Below are 20,412 nucleotides of genomic sequence, written 5' to 3'. Positions count from 1 at the left end.
ACCACAGCTAAGAGCTTAAACATTTCTATGAAGACATATATACTGATAATATACATACTGCCTTATAATTTGATTTTATCAAACATAATTGAATTTAAAAAAAGGCAATACTTCATTTACTTCTGATGGTTGACATTATTCCATAGCCTTCCAATTTATAGTATTTGGTCAAAATATATTTCTAGGTTATTTTCAACTTTCTATATTGTTGCTGCTGCTAAGTCTCTTCAGTCGTGTCGGATTCTGTGCAGCCCCATAGATGGCAGCCCACCAGACTCCACCATCCCTGGGATTCTCCAGGCAAGAATACTGGAGTAGATGAACCAGAGGGATGGTACAGGGAGGGAGGTGGGAGTGGGGTTCAGGATGAGGAACACGTGTACACCCATGGTGGATTCATATGGATGTATGGTAAAACCAATACAATATTGTGAAGTAATTAGCCTCCAATTAAACTAAGTAAATTTAAATTAAAAAAAAAAAAAAAAAGAATACTGGAGTGGGTTGCCATTTCCTTCTCCAATGCATGAAAGTGAAAAGTGAAAATGAAGTTGCTCAGTCATGTCCGACTCTTAGCAACCCCATGGACTGCAGCCTACCAGGCTCCTCTGGCCATGGGATTCTCCAGGCAAGAGTACTGGAGTGGGTTGCCAGTGCCTTCTCCATTCTATATTGTAAACAATCTTAATAAACATATTTGCTTGCTTAAGATTCCTAGGTATGTATACTTGGAAGAGGGAGGATAATTCTTGCAAATAAAGTTTCCAGAATATCTTTAGAGTTAGTAGATAGTTTTCTAACATCCCCAGAAGCATTACAGAATATTTTGAAATTTGCTGGTAAAAATACAGATTATTCAAACTTTAATTTCCCTTCTCTTGAGTAATAACAAAATTAATTTACATATATTTATCATCTGTATTTCTTACATTTTAAAACAGATTTTCAGAGATTTTTACAAGACAATCTGCATTTAAGAGCAATTTACATATTATGTTTGCTAAAGCTTTTTTAAGAACCCATGTTGTAAATATTTTCTAGGTTTATTTCATTTAAATCTAAGGCTTCTGTTTTCTGGTTCAGCCTGGAAGGAACTTGGAAAGTTCCTTTCTGTACTAACAGCAGATAAAAAGCTGAACAGACTCAACAACACTTTATGGATGCAGAAGAGAGGAGTAGACACAGGAGAGGAGAGACAGATGGGGAAGCAGGAGCCCAGGCTTACCAGAGGAAGACTCATGAGCAGAAATGCCAGGAACCAGTTGTCCAGGGTAAGAAATCTGAACTGTAATTGACAAATTGCTGGAGACTCAGAGCAGGCAAGCCTGAGAGGTAAAAGGTCTCCGAGGATTCAGTCATAGAGAGGCTCCAATTTTATTGTGACATTTATCTCCAGGAGCTCAACAAAGCTCCCAGAGTAGATACCAGAGAAAAATTCTCTTGTGTTCTTGGCAGGAGGAAGATAGAAGAAACCATTTTGAAATACACCTGGTTCTTCCCATCAACAAGGCCTGCCCTCTGCGGAACCTAGTTAACAGAGCTCACCTGCTCAGGTGTATCCTGCTGAGCATAATGGACCTAAGAGAAGGAAATTCCTGACTTGAGCCATGGTAACCATCCTGCCCAACCAAAGTGGGGAGGAAAATCCTGAATGCCCTCCCACACACCTCTACATCACATCATGAAAGGCGTGTTTACAGCAGTTTCTTTTACCAAGTACATCATGTCCAGCTTTCAAGGAAAACGAAAAATCACAGGGGATGTCAAAAAGGCAAAAAAAAAAGTCACAATATGAAGAAAGTAAGCATCAGAATTGAGCTTCTCGAGGTAAGAATACTGAAATGGTTTGACATTCCCTATTCCAGTGGACCATGTTTCATCAGAGATAAAAATAGTTAATCCTAAAGGAAAGAACCCTGAATATTCATTGGAAGGACTGATGCTGAAGCTGAAGCTCCAATACTTTGGCCATCTGATCGGAAGAGATAACTCATTAGAAAAAATACTGATGCTAGGAAAGATTGTAGGCAGGAGGAGGAGGCAGTGGAGGATGAGATGGTTGGATGGCATCACTGACTCAATGGATATGAATTTGAGCAAACTCTGGGAGACAGTGGAGGACATGGAAGCCTGGAGTGCTGTGCAGTCCATGGGGTTGCAAAGAGCTAGATATGACTCAGTGATTGAACAACAAGCATCAGAATGAGACACAGCAAGAATTGTGGAATGATCAGGCCAGGAGTTGAAAACAACTATGATTAATATGCTAAGGATTTAATGGACAAAGTAGACAGCATGCAAGAACAGATGGGCCATATAAACAGAGAGCTAGGAATTCTATGAAAGAACAAAATATAGACGCTAGTGATAAAAAAAGAAAAAACTTAACAGAAATTAAGAATGCTTTTGAGGGATTCCTCGTAGATGAGTACAGCTGAGGAAAGATCCTTTGAGCCAGAGGATTTAACAATAGAAACATCAAAATCCAAAGAGCGAACAGAACAAAAACTTGAGGAATAGAATATCCAAATACTGTGGTATTACTACAGAAGGTGTAACATAAACCCAATGGGAGGGCTTCCCAGGTGGCTCAGTGGTAAAGAGCACACCTGCTCATGCAGGAGACATGGAGACGCAGGTTTGATCCCTGGGTGAGCAAGATTCCTTGGAGGAAGAAATGACAACCCACTCCATTATTCTTGCCTGGAGAATCCCATGGACAGAGGAACCTGGCAGGCTACAGCACAGAAAATTGATACCTGATAATATCTGAAAAGACAATGACAGAGAATTTCCCCAAATGAATGTCAGACTCCAAACCACAAATCCCTGAAGATCAGGGTACACCTTACAGGCCAACTACCAAAACACTACACTGAAGCATATTATTTTCAAAATGAAGAAAATCAAAAGTAAAGAAAAAAATTTGAAAGAAAACAAGAGGAACAGTTTTGTAACCTATAGAGGAACAAAAATAAAATTTTATCCAACTTCTCTCCAGAAGCCACAGAAGCGAGAAGAGAGTGGAGTGAAATATTATATTGACAATTAAAGAACTGAGCAAAAAAAAAAAAAACCTACCCACCTAGAACTCCATCCTCTGTGAAACCACCCTTCAAAAGTGAAGGAGAAATAAAGGCCATCTCAGACAAACAAAAATGAAAGGAATTTGTTTCTATTAGACCTGCCTTGTGAGAAACATTAAAAAGTTCCATAAGGAGAAGGACAATGATATAGGTTATAAATGTGGATCTACATAAAACAAGAGCTTTGAAGAAAGAATAAAGGAAGGTAAAATAAAAAATAAAGCCTTTTCATTTTTCTTATTCTTAATAGAAGTTGGTTCAAAGTAGAATATTAACAATGTAATAGATTATATATGTTTATATATTATATTATTTCTGTGTTCATTATATAGACACACATATGCTTATGAAAAGTGGAACACAGGATAGCAATGATACAAGACATAGAAGGAAGGAATTAAAAATTAGGATCATTTTATGATTTTAAAGCATAACACTCCAGTTAAAATGCTGTAGTTTTATTTATAAGTGGAGTTGCATTAGCTGTAAATGTCCTGCAAACTTTAGGGCAATCACTAAAAAAAGTTACAAAGAAGCACAGCTGTCTGAGTCCATGTTATCTCAATTTTAAATTGATAGAGAAACAAGAAACTGTCAAGTGAGTTAACAACATTGTACTTTCTGTATATGAAATTGATATTTAAATAACACTTTTCTCCATTGATGTTTTTAAACAATGTTCAGCTCAGTTCAGTTAAGTCACTCAGTTGTGTCTGACTTTTTGTGACCCCAAGGACTGCAGCACACTAGGCCTCCCTGTCCATCACCAACTCCCAGAGTTTACTCAAACTCATGTCCACTGAGTCAGTGATGCCATCCAACCATCTCATCCTCTGTCATCCCCTTTTCCTCCTGCCTTCAACCTTTCCCAGCATCCAGGTCTTTTCAAATGAGTCAGTTCTTCACATCAGGTGGCCAAAGTATTAGAGTTTCAGCTTCATCATCAGTCTTCCCAATGAATATTCAGGACTGGTTTCCTTTAGGATGGACTGATTGGATCTCCTTGTTGTCCAAGGGACTCTCAAGAGTCCTCCAACACCACAGTTCAGAAGTAAGTAGCTGGAATATACCAGTATCAATATGTTCTTGTGATCACTTCAGCCCAAGAAAGCTGTGTAGTGTTTTAAAAATTGTAAAAATTATTGTGATGATTCATTTAGCAAAAAGAGTTGGACAGAAGGCTTTTCTTATGTATCAAAACTTGTTTATAACTTTGTCATCTATGTACCTAGAAAAAAAGTAAATAAATTTCTTTAGTTGAAAAAAAAAGAAGCATAACTGGTATACTAAGAAGTGGAGAAAAATGGTATCATATAAAATGCTCAGTTCAAAGCACAAAAGACAGAGAAGTATAAGACAAACAAGGAACAAGGACGACAAACAGAAAACAGCAATGAATAAGGTAGAGATTAATGAAAACTATATCAGTAATCACTGTGAATGTCAATGGCTTAATGCATCAATTACAAAGGATTATCCGAGTGGATCAAGATAAATCTAAGATTTTTTTCCATCCAGATTATTTTAATTTTTTTACATTGTTTCTTATTTACACATTACATTTATAGATAAATCAGGTCCTACTGTACTATTATTTTAAAAATTCATTCATGAATTCAGTTTTACTAACATTTTGTTTTGTTTTATTCATTAAAATTTTTGAACCATCTGGAACTTGTTCTGGTATGAGATGTGAGGAAAACATCACTTTATCATTAAACAAATGGCTAGGTGTTATAGGATTGATATTTAATGAATAATTTGTCATTTTCTTTCTTGCTTTAAAATGCCATATAAAAGTAAAAATAGAATTGCCATGCTGCTGCTGTCACTAAGTGCTTCAGTCGTGTACACCTCTGTGCAACCCCATAGACGGCAGCCCACCAGGCTCCACTGTCCTTGGGATTCTCCAGGCAAGAACACTGGAGTGGGTTGCCATTTCCTTTTCCAATGCATGAAAGTGAAAAGTGAAAGTGAAGTCACTTAGTCGGACTCTTAGTGACCCCACGGACTGCAGCCTAACAGGTTCCTCCATCCATGGGATTTTCCAGGCAAGAGTACTGGAATGGGTTGCCATTGCCTTCTCCAGAATTGCCATATGACCTAGCAATCCCACTTCTGGCCATAGATCTGAAAAGAGAAAAACTCTAATTTGAAAAGATAGGCTTCCCAATGTTCATATCAACACTATTTAAAATAGTCAAGATATGGAAAGAACCTAAATGCCCATTGACAGATGAATGGATAAAGATGTATGTAGTACACATATACAATGGGATAATACTCACCCAGAAAAAAGAACAAGATAGTGCCATTTACAGAGACACCGATGGGCCTAGAAACTGTCATACCAAGTGAAGTCAGAAAGACCAAAAAAAAAAAAAAAAAATTGTCTATTAACACATATATGTGGAATCTAGAAAATGATGGTACAAATGATGCTATTTGCAAAGCAGAAATAAAGATACTGATGTAGAGAAGAAATACATGGACAGTGAGAGGGAAAGGGTGGGGTGGGGTGAGTTGGGAGATTGGGATTGACATATATACACTATTGATACTGTGTATAAAATAGATAACTAATGAGAACCTACTGTGTATATAGCACAGGAAACTAGGTGCTCTGTGGTGACCTGAATGGGAAGCACAAAAGGAAGGGGGGAATACATGTTTACAAACAGCTGATTCATTCTGCTGTACAGTGGAAAATAAGACAATATTATAAAGCAACTAAACTCCAATAAAAATTCATTAAAAAATCTAGCCTTTGATAAATCAAGCCTTTGATAATCAAGCCTTTGATAAAATTTAATTTTTTGGAGAGGTTTTTCATAATCAATACATCTTAAACCATCATACACAGCACTCCACACCCTCTCTAGATCCCAAATCTGCTTTTATATATATATAAGCTATATATAGCTTGCTATTCTACATTTATGTTTTTGCCTGTTAATCAGCAATCTTCCAATTGGGATAGAAGCTTCATGCAAGTAGGGCCTTTCTTTTGTGTCCCCAAATATCCCCAGGACCTGGAAGAGTGCCTGCCACATAGCAGATAACCTAATAAACATTTTTGAGCCTTATACAGATAAGGAAGTGATAAAATTTGGGTTCATTGAACGTGAAAGTATAAGTGTTTGTCACTCAGTCATATCTGACTCTTTTTGACCCCATGGACTGTACAGCCTACCAGGCTCCCCTGTGCATGGGATTTCCCAGGCAAGAATACTAGAGTGGATTGCCATTTCCTCCTCCAGGGGATCTTCCCGACCCAGGGATTGAACCCGCGTCTCCTGCATTGCAGGCAGATTCTTTACCATCTGAGCCACCAGGGGAGAAATAAAGATACTTATGTATTTATTCAAAACCACATATTAAGCAACTTCTCTGAGACAGGGGCTGGGGATTAAATGATGAACATCAGAGTTATTACCTATGATATCATGTTTAACAGAAACATTTTAAAAAAGCAGATCATTGTGGTTAAAAAAGAAGGGTGATCGTCCATGAGTTCCTGGGGGGATGGACAATGTCTTGCTATCTATGAGTCTATAAGTCTTAGTACAGTACTGATCACGTGGCTTGCCCCACAGCATTTCTGTGAGATGAATACATGGGGAGATGAATGAATGCACTTAATTAATTAATGCATGAGGAATGTCTCTCAGTGATATGGGACCTCTCCGTAGAGGTAAGGAAGGCAAAATGTAAACAGGCAGAAGTGTCACAGGCGTGGTTCAGAGACCTGAGAGTGTAAAGTGTGACTAGGAAATCAAGCTAAGTTTTGTTATGGCCGGAGTTGGAGGCTTGGGTGGAAAGGTGGTGAATTGTTGGTTCTCAATTATTCTGAAAGTGATAAAAGTCCTAATTAGAGTGCAATAAATCAATAATCCATACTAGAATCTCTAGGGTGACAGTTAAAAACCTCGTAGGAATGCACAACACAAAACCTAACCAAGGAAAAACATGAAATAATAAAATGGACTATTTAGGTGACAAAAGATTCCAGAACTTACTCATCTTACAACTCACAGTTTGTATTGTTTGACCAATATCTCTCCACTTCCTTCAACCCTAGCCAGTCGTTATCACCACTTCATTTTTTCTCTATGGACTAAGGATTTTTACATTGATATATAAAGTGATATCACTGAGCATTTGTCTTCTCTGCCAACTTATTTTGATTAGCATTTACAACAGGTTATTCTTCACCTATCAGAAAGAAGGAAATCCTTCTATTTGAGACAATGTGAATAGACCTTGAGGGCATTACATTAAAATGAAAAGGAAAACTCCAGACCTACATGGATTCCCTGATGAATTTATTTTTCCAAACGTCAAAGTGAAAAATAGTGCCATCTTTACAGGAATATTTTTAGAAAAGAGAGACTCTAAAATATCTTTTTAGAGTATCAGCATAAGCCTGATATCAAAACCAGGTAAGAGTATTATAGGAAAGGAAAATATCAGATCTATGTCTCTCAGGAATATAGATGAAAAAAAAAAAACTTAACAAAAGATTAGCAAAATGAATCTACCAATATTTTAAAAGACAGCTTATAATGACCAACTGGGATTTATTCCAGCAATACAGTGTTGACTTAACATTCAAATTCATCAATATAAGTCACATTGAGGAATAGGTCATATTATTTCAATATTTTAAAAAAATCATTTGATAAAACTCAACACTAATGGAAATTTCCAGTAATCTAGGAACAGAAGGGGACTTTAAATATGCAACAAAGGGTAACCACAAGAACAATGTGGCAAATATCATACATTATTGGTGAAGCAGAACACTTTCCACACCGAGGCTGAAAACAGGAAAATGTCAAGTGTTTTTACCTCAACTCAATCTGCAATCTTGATCCTATCTACCTGGGGCAATCAAGAGAAATGTCTTTAAGAAGAAATAAGAGCTGTAAATACTGTAAAGGAAGAATAAAGACTAATTCACTTTAAATGACACGAATGTATACTGAAAAAAGAGACAACACTGGAAAACCATGAAAACTGATGTAACTTGGTCAGTGTTTACTGACGAAGGTCAATATAGAACCAACTCTTAATGCACTAACAACAAAGTTGAAATACACTTTTTAAAATAACATGAAAATATCAATTACCTAGGAATAAACCTAACAAAACATGCACAAGGTTGCTCCCCATACTGGCAATATAGGAAACACCGCTGAAAGAAGTTAATGAATAACTAAATAATTGGAGTAACAGAGCATGATCTTGGATTGGAAGAGGTATCTTTAAGTGGTCATTCTCAAGGAACTGATCACTAGTCTATAAAGTAATCCAAGTTAAAATCTTGGGAGTGCTTGCTTCCTTACTGGTGGCAATGTTATTGTGTGTGTAATTGGGATGTTTTATGTAGTGAGATGAGCTGAATTAAACACGTATTTGGAAGTGCAAAATAGCTAGAACACTTACCACAATGTTAAAGGAGTACACAGCTGGGGAAAACTAAAACTATACACATTGGGTTACAGAATAAAACTGACTTGGTTACCTAAAAACTTATATTAATAATAACCATTCATTGTTGGTAATAACATTACATCTCCATTGTCTGATTATGGAAACTTCATTTTTAAAAAGAATACTTGCCAGAGATATGGGTATTTTTTATATTAAAAACCTTACCTGTATTTTGATTTAGGCTATAAGGAGTTAAGTAGCAAGAAGTATTTACATTCATTCTGAGCACAGATCTTTAAAGTGGAGCTGAAATGTCTATTTAGTTCTTTGGCCCATTTTTTGATTGGGTCATTTATTTTTCTGGAGTTGAGCTGTAGGAGTTGCTTGTATATTTTTGAGATTAGTTGTTTGTCAGTTGCTTCATTTGCTATTATTTTCTCCCATTCCGAAGGCTGTCTTTTCACCTTGCTGATAGTTTCCTTTGATGTGCAAAAGCTTTTAAGGTTAATTCGGTCCCATTTGTTTATTTTTGCTTTTATTTCCAATATTCTGGGAGGTGGGTCATAGAGGATCCTGCTGTGATGTATGTCAGAGAGTGTTTTGCCTATGTTCTCCTCTAGGAGAAATAGACATTTCTCCAAAGAAGACATACAGATGGCTAACAAACACATGAAAAGATGCTCAACATCACTCATTATCAGAGAAATGCAAATCAAAACCACTATGAGGTACCATTTCACACCAGTCAGAATGGCTGCGATCCAAAAGTCTACAAATAATAAATGCTGGAGAGGGTGTGGAGAAAAGGGAACCCTCTTACACTGTTGGTGGGAATGCAAACTAGTACAGCCACTATGGAGAACAGTGTGGAGATTCCTTAAAAAACTGGAAATAGAACTGCCTTATGATCCAGCAATCCCACTGCTGGGCATACACACTGAGGAAACCAGAAGGGAAAGAGACACGTGTACCCCAGTGTTCATCGCAGCACTGTTTATAATAGCCAGGACATGGAAGCAACCTAGATGTCCATCAGCAGATGAATGGATAAGAAAGCTATGGTACATATACACAATGGAGTATTACTCAGCCATTAAAAAAGAATACATTTGAATCAGTTCTCACGAAGTGGATGAAACTGGAGCCTATTATACAGAGTGAAGTAAGCCAGAAGGAAAACAACAATACAGTATACTAACGCATATATATGGAATTTAGAAAGATGGTAACAATAACCCTGTGTACGAGACAGCAAAAGAGACACTGATGTATAGAACAGTCTTATGGACTCTGTGGGAGAGGGAGAGGGTGGGAAGATTTTGGAGAATGGCATTGAAACATGTAAAATATCATGTATGGAACGAGATGCCAGTCTAGGTTCGATGCATGATACTGGATGCTTGGGGCTAGTGCACTGGGATGACCCAGAGGGATGGTATGGAGAGGGAGGAGGGAGGAGGGTTTAGGATGGGGAACACATGTATACCTGTGGTGGATTCATTTTGATATTTGGCAAAACTAATACAATTATGTAAAGTTTTAAAATAAAATAAAATTTAAAAATAAAAGAAAAAAAATAAATTATTATAAAGAGAAAAAAAAATAAAGTGGAGCTGATATAAATCTATATACATGAATTGATGTTGTTGATAAGGATTTGCTCTGAAAGAAATTAAGAATTGCTTATGTCTAAAATGCTTCCCATGTTTTTCAGTGGTAAAGAATCCGCCTGCCAATTCAGGAGATGTGGGTTTGATCCCTGGGTTAGTAAGATCCCTGGAGAAGGAAATGGCAACCCACTCCAGTATTCTTGCCTGGAGAATCCCATGAACAGAGTAGCCTGGTGGGCTACAGTCCATGGGGTCACAAGGAGTTGGACACAACTTAGCAACTAAACAACAAAATGTCTAAAAGAGACACATTTATAAAGAAATCTTAGTGTTCTATCATTTTTCAGCTTTAATATGATCTTGGGGAGAGGCTGTATTTCCTAATTATGTAGTTATTCTTTGAATTATCATAAAAAGCTTCATTGTCTTCAGACAACACAGGAGAAATTATGTTAAGAAATATTTTGCCTCAACATCCCAACCATTTAAAAGCTTATTTAACTTAATTCATCACTGGTGCACACTGGTTTTACCTACACAGTTACAAATATAAAATTTTCTTAATCCTTAAGGTCTAATGATAAGTAGGACTAAGTTTTGTTCAGAAAGTATGTGTAACATATACAATAAGATTTCTACATCTTATCTCTCCTTCAATCCTCACTCCTCTAAGGGGAAGTGCTTGATTTAATTCCTATGCAGTGAATTCCCCAGAAAGTGACAACTTTTTATTTTTAAATGGAACATTACTGTCAAAAGCATCTGACTTGGCCTGTTAGCATTCTTCTTTGTATAATTTTCACAGACTGTCAGAGTTCCATGGCTTGAACATTTTTTATCTCTTCTAAAAGAGTAAGGCAACATGATCACATTGCACCCTCATGTCATGTGAAGTATACAGAGAAGAAGTTGAGATCAAACCATCAAAGAGTGGAAAAAATGCAAAGAAAATAATGAAACTGCTGGTAAAAAGGTAAATTAGAATCAAAGCAGCAAGAGAAAGGAAGATTAGCAAAGAAAACATAACTGAAGCTAAGAGGTGGGGGGGGTATATTCTTATTAATAAATGTATTCCTTGTAATAAATAAAGGTCTGATCAATAAAGTAATAGTTAACTTTATCATCTGTTAATAGTAACATTGTGTAGAGCCTAAGGAAATAACTGAAACTACATTATACTACATAATAAGGAAAATATAGAGGCTGTGATTCTAAATAAATTCAAAAATTATTTTAGTTAAATATTCACAAGAAAAATAAAGAGAATTCCAGAAAACATCTATTTCTGCTTCATTGACTATACTAAAGCCTTTGACTGTGTGGATCACAACAAACTGGAAAATTCTTAAAAGAGATCAGAATACCAGACCATCTGACTTGACTATGGCAAAACCTGTATGCAGGTCTAGAAGCAACAGTTAGAACCAGACATGGGACAATGAACTGGTTCCAAATTGGGAAAGGAGTACATCAAGGCTGTATATTTTCACAACCTTATTTAACTTCTATGCAGTTTAACATCATGTGAAATGCTGGGCTGGATGAAGCATAAGCTGGAATCAAGACTGCCAAGAGCAATAATCAATATCGTCAGATATGCAGATGACACCACCATCATGGCAGAAAGTTAAGAGAAACTGAAGAGCCTATTGATTAAAGTGAAAGAGGAGAGTGAAAAGCTGACTTAAAGCTGAACATTCAAAAAACGAAGATCATGGCATCTGGTCCCATCACTTCATGGCAAATAGATGAGGAAACAATGGAAATAGTGACAGGCTTTCTTTTCTTGGGCTCCAAATTCACTGCAGATGGTGACTGCAGCCATGAAAGTAAAAGACACTTGCTCCTTGGAAGAAAATCTATGACCAACCTAGACAGCTTATTAAAAAGCAGAGACATTACTTTGCCAACAATGGTCTGTGTAGTCAAAGCTATGGCTTTCCCAGTAGTCATGTATGGATGTGAGAGATGGACCATAAAGAAGGTTGAGCACTAAAGAACTGATGCTTTTGAACTCTGGTGTTGGAGAAGACTTTTGAGAGTCCCTTGGACTACAAGGAGATCAAACCAATCAATCCTAAAGGTAATCAATCCTGAATATTCATTGGAAGTATTGATGCTGAAGCTGAAACTCCAATATTCTGGCCACCTGATGCAAAGAGCTGACTCATTAGAAAAGACCCCGATCCTGGGAAAGAATAAATGTTGGAGAAGAAGGGGAAGACAGAGGATGAGATGGTTGGATGGCATCACTGACTCAATGGACATGAGTTCAAGCAAGCTCCAGGAGATGGTTAAGGACAGGGAAGCCGGTGTGCTGCAGTCCATGGGGGTCACAAATAGTTGGGCATGACTTAGTGACTGAATAACAATTAACAAGGAACCTGAAATGACCTCAGCCTTCACACTGAGTGATAAGTATAGATATATGTCACATTGAAAATAGTTTCTTCATAAAAACAACATATTAATTTTGATTATTAATGGCAACACATACCTTCTAGAGCATACGCTATTTATGATAAACTTGCATGAGGCTGAAGAACCAGTAAAATCTTGTTCAGCAGATTATTAAGGAAGCTGGATGCATGAGAAGAGATGAAGGGATGAAAATGATGACATGTGCTATTGTCATCAAACATAAAAACAGCATGAATATCACATCCTCAGTCTGGCCTGGGTGGTTGGGGGAGTGGTGAAGAGATAACTTTGGTTATCAAATGGACAAAAGAAGGCGATTTCTGAAACTCCACATTAAGGACTATATGTTAACATACATGTCTTGATTTCAAGACGAGTGGATTTACATTTCTATGGAACCAAAATAGACTTCCAAAAAGCTCACTAAAGTATAAATGATTCTTTCTCCCATTCCTGTAGTGATGGAGTGAAAAATTATCTGTGATCCATGTTTCGTAAACTTTTCATTGTTCCAACAAATGTGGTGTAAAGAAGGCATAGACACCTGAAATATGCAAACAACAATGCTAGTAATATTGTTGAGTGAAGAGATTTTAATGAATGTTAAACTGCTTAGATTTACAGTAAAGTCTTAAAGACTAAGTTCATATCATTAATATCAGAAATGTCTATATTGTAAGTAACTAGATAGCCTTCCCATCTTTATACTAAAATTTTCTACTGTTATTCATATATATTTTATTATACTTTCTTCATTTAACTAGGAACTGATTAATTACATCTAGGTGACTATATATATATATATATATATATATATATATATATATATATATTACTATAAAAGGAATAAACTATTCTCATCCTGTGGATACATTTCCTGAAATGTTCAGTTCTAATTCCATGCCTCACTCAAGCAATTTTTCTTATCTGATTGAATCATTCTGGAAATGATAACTCAAGATTGGTTGTCAAGAAATCTTTGATGTTTTGAATTGGTCATACAATTTCTTAAAATTATTTTTCTCTTCTGTTCTTTCTTTTTCATTTGTGCCTCTAGTTAGGGAGATTTTGTCAATTTATCTTTGAAATTCTGTACTGAATTTTTCATATCTGTTTGTGTATTTTTTATTTTCAACAACTTCATTTTCTTTACTGAATGTTCCTTCAAAAACAGTGATCTTCTATTATGAAGGCAGCATAATCTCTGGTTTATCTACAGATATTGTGTCAGCTATGGTTTATTCAAGGGAGTAGAACTTGCAAGATTATCTATCATCTATAAATCACCAATTTATCTAAAGGAATAGAGTATTTACAGAGAAATACTTACAAATCAGAGGAATAGTCAAAAGCTGGAAAAACTTCCTCTTGAAGATGGTAAAATATGGCATGATAACAAAACTCTCCCTCCCTTTTACTCAAAGATATTAAAATGCTTTAAAATCATACAGATATTCATCACCAGCAATGACACAAAGAAATTGAGGGAAGGAGGAAAGGGGTGGGGAGAAAACCAAAAAGCTCATCTCAGTGCAAATGTAAACACACCCCTCATCTTTAAGTGCATCATTTGTCATCAGGACGACACCAATTAAAAACAATGACGTGCTATCCCATGCCTATTAGAATCACCAAACTAAAAGGAATAGCCATACCAAGTTTAGGCAAGAATACAGAAGCACTGGAATCATTATATGTTTGCTGCTGGAATAGAAAATTGTAAAAAACACTTTGGTAAACAATTTGAAAGTTTTTTAAAACTTTGCATACATATATAATACATGATCTAGGCACGCCATTCTTAGGCGTTTACACAAGAAAAAAGTGAGCATATGTCCGCTTAGACCTGTGCATGACTGCTCATAATACTTTTAGTTACAATAGCTCCAAACTGGAAACAACAAATAGTCCATGGAAAGGGAGACGGATAAACACACTGCAGTGTGTCCAGACACTAGAGAGTGAGTGTGTGTGTGTGTGTGTGTGTGTGTGTGCAAGCACTCATTCACTAAATCGTGTCTGACTCTTTGTGACCCCTTTGACTGTAGCCTGCCAGGCTCCTCTGTCCGTGGGATTCTCCAGGGAAGAATACTGGAGAGGGTTGCCATTTCCTTCTCCAGGGATCTTCCTGACTCAGGGACCAAACCTGTGTCTCCTGCATTGGCAGGCGCATTCTTTACCACTGAGCAACCTGGGAAGCCCATAAATACTGGGATACTACTTCATAATAAAAAGAGTGGAAGTTTTATGTGCATATGATGACCCTAAAACCAATAGCACCGAGTGACAGAAATCAGATGAAATAACGTGTATACTATCAATATATTATTTTACTCATATAAATTTCTAGAAAATTCAAACTAACCTATAGTGACAAAAAGCATATGAAAGATGGGATTACGGGTTGGCTAGAAGGAAAGGAGAAGGGATTACCAAGGGCTATATTAAACTTTTGGTAATATATCTTCACTTTCTTGACTGTGATTATAGCTCTGCAGGGGCATCTTAGGTCAAAGGTGATGGTATACACTTAAAATTTGTGTAGGCCAGCAAGAAAGAAAAGAAAGAAAGAAAGAAAGAAAAGAAAGAAAGAAGGAAAGAAGGAAAGAAAGAAGGAAAGAAAGAAAGAAAGAAAGAAAGTGAAGTAGCTCAGTTGTGTCCGACTCTTTGCGACCCCGTGGACTGTAGCCTATCAGGATTCTCTGTCCATGGGATTTTCCAGGCAAGAATACTTGAGTGAGTTGCCATTTCCTTCTCCAGGGGATTGTCCCAACTCAGGGATCACCTGGGTCTCCCACAATGCACACAGACGCTTTACCATCTGACCCACCAGGGAAGTTGGCTAGCAAAGGAAATTATAAATAAGGTGAAAAGACAACCCTCAGATGGGAGAAAATAATAGCAAATCAAACAACTGACAAAGGATTAATCTCCAATATGTATAAGCAACTCATTCTCTTCAGTAGTAGAAAAATTAAAAACCCAAACAAAAAGTGGGCAGAAGACCTAAACCGACTTTTCTCAAAAGAAGACTTTCAGATGGCTAATATACACATAAAATGATGTTCAACCTCGCTCATTATTAGAGAAATGCAAACCAAAACTACAATGAAGTATCAACTCTTAGTGGTCAGAATGCCACCATCAAATGTGTACATGCAATATATGCTGGAGAGAATGTGGAGAAAAGGGAACCCTCTTGTACTGTTGGTGGGAATGTAAATTGATACAGCCATATGGAGAATAGTATGGGGATTTCTTAAAAAACTAGGAATAAAACTATCATTTGATACAACACTCCCACTACTGGGCATATACCCTGAGGAAATCATAATTGAAAAGGACACATGTACTCCAATGTTCATTGCAGAGCTATTTACAATAGCTAGAATATGGAAGCAACCTAGATGTCCACTAACTGATGAATGGATAGGAAGTTGTGGTATATATACACAATGGAGTATTATTTAGACATAAAGGAACACATTGGACTCAGTTCTAATAAGGTGGATGAACTTAGAGCCTATGATACAGAGTGAAGTAAGTCAGAAAGAGGAAATGAAACATATATTAACATATATATATGGTTTCTAGAAAGATGGTACCGATGAACCTATATGCAGGGCCGCAGTGGATACACAGATATATAGAGAACAGACTTGAAGACACAGTGCGAGAAGGAGACGGTGGGACAAATAGAGAGCAGCATGGAAACATACACATTACCATATGTAAAATTAGATAGCCAGTGTAAATTTGCTAAATGATGTAGAGAGCTCAAATCCAGTGTTCTGTGACAGCCTAGAGGGGAAGGATGGGGTGTGAAGTGGAAGGTTGGTTCAAGAAGGGGGCAACATATGCATGTCTATGGCTCATTCATGTTGATGTGTGGCAGAAACCAACATAATATTGTAAAGCAATTATACTCCAATTAAAAATAAATAAATGTAAATAAAATTATATCTAAAGGTCTCCAAAAAAATATATGCAGTCTTTTGTATTTCCACGGCATCATAAAATGGTTAAAATTAAATGTGGATACAATGATTATTAAAATGAAGATTAACTTGTATTCTTCTGTGTTTGACCTATTTCCAATGTCCTGCTTATAGAAAGCAGCACTGCTAGTTCTTTTACTTGAATTGACGGATGGTTAGCTTCTATATTGTAAGTATAATACTAATATTTTTTCACGGATTTATTAGGTTTAGATTTTATGTATCAATTATCTGCTGCATTAATTGGGAATTTAACATTAAGTTAAAGCAAATTGATCCCAAAGCAGAGATGAACACTGGGTCCCTAGACCTTCAGTGTCAAGAGTCTTCTTTCCCAAATAAGGTAGATAAAATCAGTAAGGATAATCCATTATAAAGAGTCAAATGGAGAAATGAAATCTAGGACAGGAACGCAATGCTCTCCTGTACGATTTAGATGAGAAGGCAATGAATTCTTATCTAATAATAATAATAACAAAAATGATGAGTGGTAAGATGACTCTCTCCTAACCACAGAGGTGATAACTGAAAGGTCCGTCTGAAGAAGCAGTCAAGTCTCTTGACAAATGTAGGTCCAGCATCATTGAAAGGAGTGACTCTCGTATCCTTTGGGAGAGTTGGTGAACCACATCCACATCCTTACCTGGTAACCGAGTTTAATTGCGCAGAGTTGCGGGGGGCGGGGTCTGACCTTACGGCTCTCAGTTCTACCTCACTTAATAACTCACTGCCAGTGAGCTGTCTTTGTCACTGTTTCTGAGAGTGATTTTTGACAGGTTTGTGCCAGTCCTTAGAGGCTGTAGCTTCTCAGGTCATTTTAAAGGACAATCAGTTTTGAGGATGTCAAAAAATAGGTTTTGGAGATGCCATTCAGTCCCATAATTATCACATATTTTTTTTTTTTTTAAACAATTACTGTCGACTAAGAAAAAAATGTAGTTTGAGAAAAAAATACCTTTTTTATAATGTCAGTTAGGAAGTTAAATTATGATAATTATAACACAGAATAAGAAAATAATAATTAAAACATTATGATATTTTCAAATGTGAGGAGGAAATGATCCTTCAAGGGGAAACTCATTTGAGAAGGTCACTTGTAGTGTAGTGAGGAGACAACTTAAGAATTATGATGAAGAGGAGTTGATCACTAGTCCACTGCATGATGGGAGAACGAGGGCATCAAAGGACACAGCGGAACTCAGAGGACAGAAATCTTAGCTCGTATTCACAACACATCTCATTCTTTTATCAACCTAATTTTCATTGAACAGTTTAAACTGATGGCCGAAAGGAGAAGCATCAAAAACACTGAAACGACGCACATACGGAAGGCTTATTTTCTTTTTCAGAGCATGTTATACATGGCCATGTTTTTTTGGTTTTATCATTAATTTTTTATTTCTTTATTTAAAAAAAATAGAGCTTCCCTGGTGGCTCAGTGGTAAAGAATCCACCTGCTAATGCAGGAGACACAGGTTTAATTCTGGATCGAGAAGATCCCATGTGCCGCAGGGCATCTAGGCCTGGCACCACAAATATTGAAGCTGTGCCCTAGAGCCCGGGAGCCACAACCACTGAAGCCCTTGCATTCTAGAGCTTGTGTTCCAAACAAGAGAAGCCCCCACACTGAGAAGCCAGGGTACTGCAGCTACACTCCACTCTCCCCTCCTAGAGAAAAGCCCATGCAGCAGTAAAGACCCAGCACAGCCAAAAATAAGTAAATAAAATTATTAAACAACTTTTCATTAATTTTAATAGAGTTTAATTACTCTACAATGTGGTGTTAGTTTCTACTGCACAGCAAAGTGAATCCGTTATACAGGTATCCTCTCTTTTTCAGATTTCCTTCCCATTTAGGTCACCACAGAATACTGAGTAGAGTTCCCTGAGCTATACAGTAGTTTCTCTTCAGTTATCAATTTTATATTGATATATAGTAGTGTATGTATGTCAACCCCAATCACTCAATTCATCCCACAGCATATCCCCCAATATTTTACAAAAAATAAAATTTAAACATTCATGAAGGGCAATCACAGGGCCAGTACAAAATAGCTACAGTTTCTGCCTGGCAGAAGTGTTAAACTTCTGCAGTTATTTGTCTCTCAGATGGTGAACAGAAGAGAGAAAAGAAGAATATGCAAATAGGATTTGAAATTACCTTTTAATTCCTGCTGGTACAATCTCTGGATTTTTATAACTTGACCCATTAGGTTAGGATAACTAGTATCCGTTGTATGAGTTCTAGGTCTCATTCAGCTAATCCTTGAAATTACAATTTGCTCTCAAAAAACACATGCCTCTGAGAATGTTCTGACCAGAAGTTTTCATAAATTAATTCATTAAAAAAAACAATGATTACAAACCTGTTACATGCTGGGAGCTGTAATAGGATGCGGAAAATAGATCTAAAAACACAGATGGTTCTAGCCCACATGGAAACTGTAAAACCAAGACATGTGGTGCTGGTGGTAAAGAATTTGCCAATGCAGGAGACATAAGAGACATGGGTCAATTCTTGTGTCTGGAAGATCCTCTGGAGGAGGGCATGGCAACCACTCCAGTATCCTTGCTTGGAGAATCCCATGGACAGAGGAGCCTCTTGGGTTACAGTCCATTGGGTTGCAAAGAGTTGGACATTACTGAGTGACTGAGCATACACACACATGCCTATGCGTGTGTGTGTGTGTGTGTGTGTGTATAAAGCAAACACTTTTCTGTATACCTGAAACTAACATGATGTTGTAAATCAACTATCTTTCAAAAAAATTGTTAAAAAAAATTACGCCATCTGGCAGTAAGCTTAGCTTAGTGTGCTGTGGACCTAGAGGGGTGGGGTTGGGGGGTGGGAGGGAGCGGATATATGTATACTTACAACTGATTCACTTTGCTATACAACAGAAACTAACACAACATTGTCAAGAAACTCTCTATGCCAATAATAAATCTGCATGTAAAAAAAAGAATATGTATTCTGAAGTAAAAGAGTGGAACAAGAAAACAGGATGTGAAAGCTGGACCATAAAAAAAGCTAAGTGCCTAAGAATTGATGTTTCGAACGGTGGGGCTAGAGAAGACTCCTAAGAGTCCCTTAGACTGCAAAGAAACCAAACCAGTCAATCCTAAAGGAAATCAACCCTGGATATTCATTGGAAGGACTGATGTTGAAGCTGAACCTCCAATACTTTGATCACCTGATGCGAAGAGCCACCTTATTGGAAAAGACCCTGATGCTGGGAAAGCCTGAGGGCAGGAGGAGTAGGGGGTGGCAGAGGATGAGATGGTTGGATGGTATCATTGACTCAGTGAACATGAGTGAGTCTGAACAAACACTAGGAGATTGTGAAGGACAAAGGAGCCTGGAGTGCTGCAGTCCACAGGGTCACAAAGAGTTAGATATGACTTAGCAACTGAATAAAAACATAGAGTTACCCAGTCTACAAAGTCCCACCATTATCCTTCATGATTTCATCTTATACACAGAAAGCTCATCAAATGTACTGGTCTCTCTAAATGACCTCCTCTTCTATCTCAGTCATCAGTTCATGGTCACATGTTGGCTTTGTCATGACCCCAAATAGATCCACCACTAAGACCACCAGAAAAATCATCTTATCCTTCTGGTTTGCTCATTTACTTATTCCTCTTATACGTGTCCTTGTTCCTCATTAAGACCCTCACTCCACTGATATTCTTTTTCCTATTCATCATTTGGACTAATATTTCTCCAAACTATTCTCTAATAGCCAAACATCAGTTCAGTTCAGTCGCTCAGTTGTGTCTGACTCTTTGTGACCCATGAATTGCAGCACGCCAGGGCTCATTGTCCATCACCAACTCCCGGAGTTTATCCAAACTCAT

At 37.1% G+C, this 20,412-nt stretch overlaps 1 protein-coding gene across 1 annotated transcript in view; it reads right to left on the bottom strand.

Annotated features, from left to right (window-relative positions):
• Positions 1–20,412, bottom strand: part of GALNTL6 (polypeptide N-acetylgalactosaminyltransferase like 6) — a 1,542,469-nt gene that overhangs the window by 875,502 nt on the left and 646,555 nt on the right. The gene's annotated exons all lie outside the window — the stretch shown is intronic.

This window comes from Bos taurus, chromosome 8 (genome assembly GCF_002263795.3).
Source record: "Bos taurus isolate L1 Dominette 01449 registration number 42190680 breed Hereford chromosome 8, ARS-UCD2.0, whole genome shotgun sequence".
Lineage (NCBI taxonomy): Eukaryota > Metazoa > Chordata > Mammalia > Artiodactyla > Bovidae > Bos > Bos taurus.
This window is presented reverse-complemented; position numbering and strand designations above follow the sequence as displayed.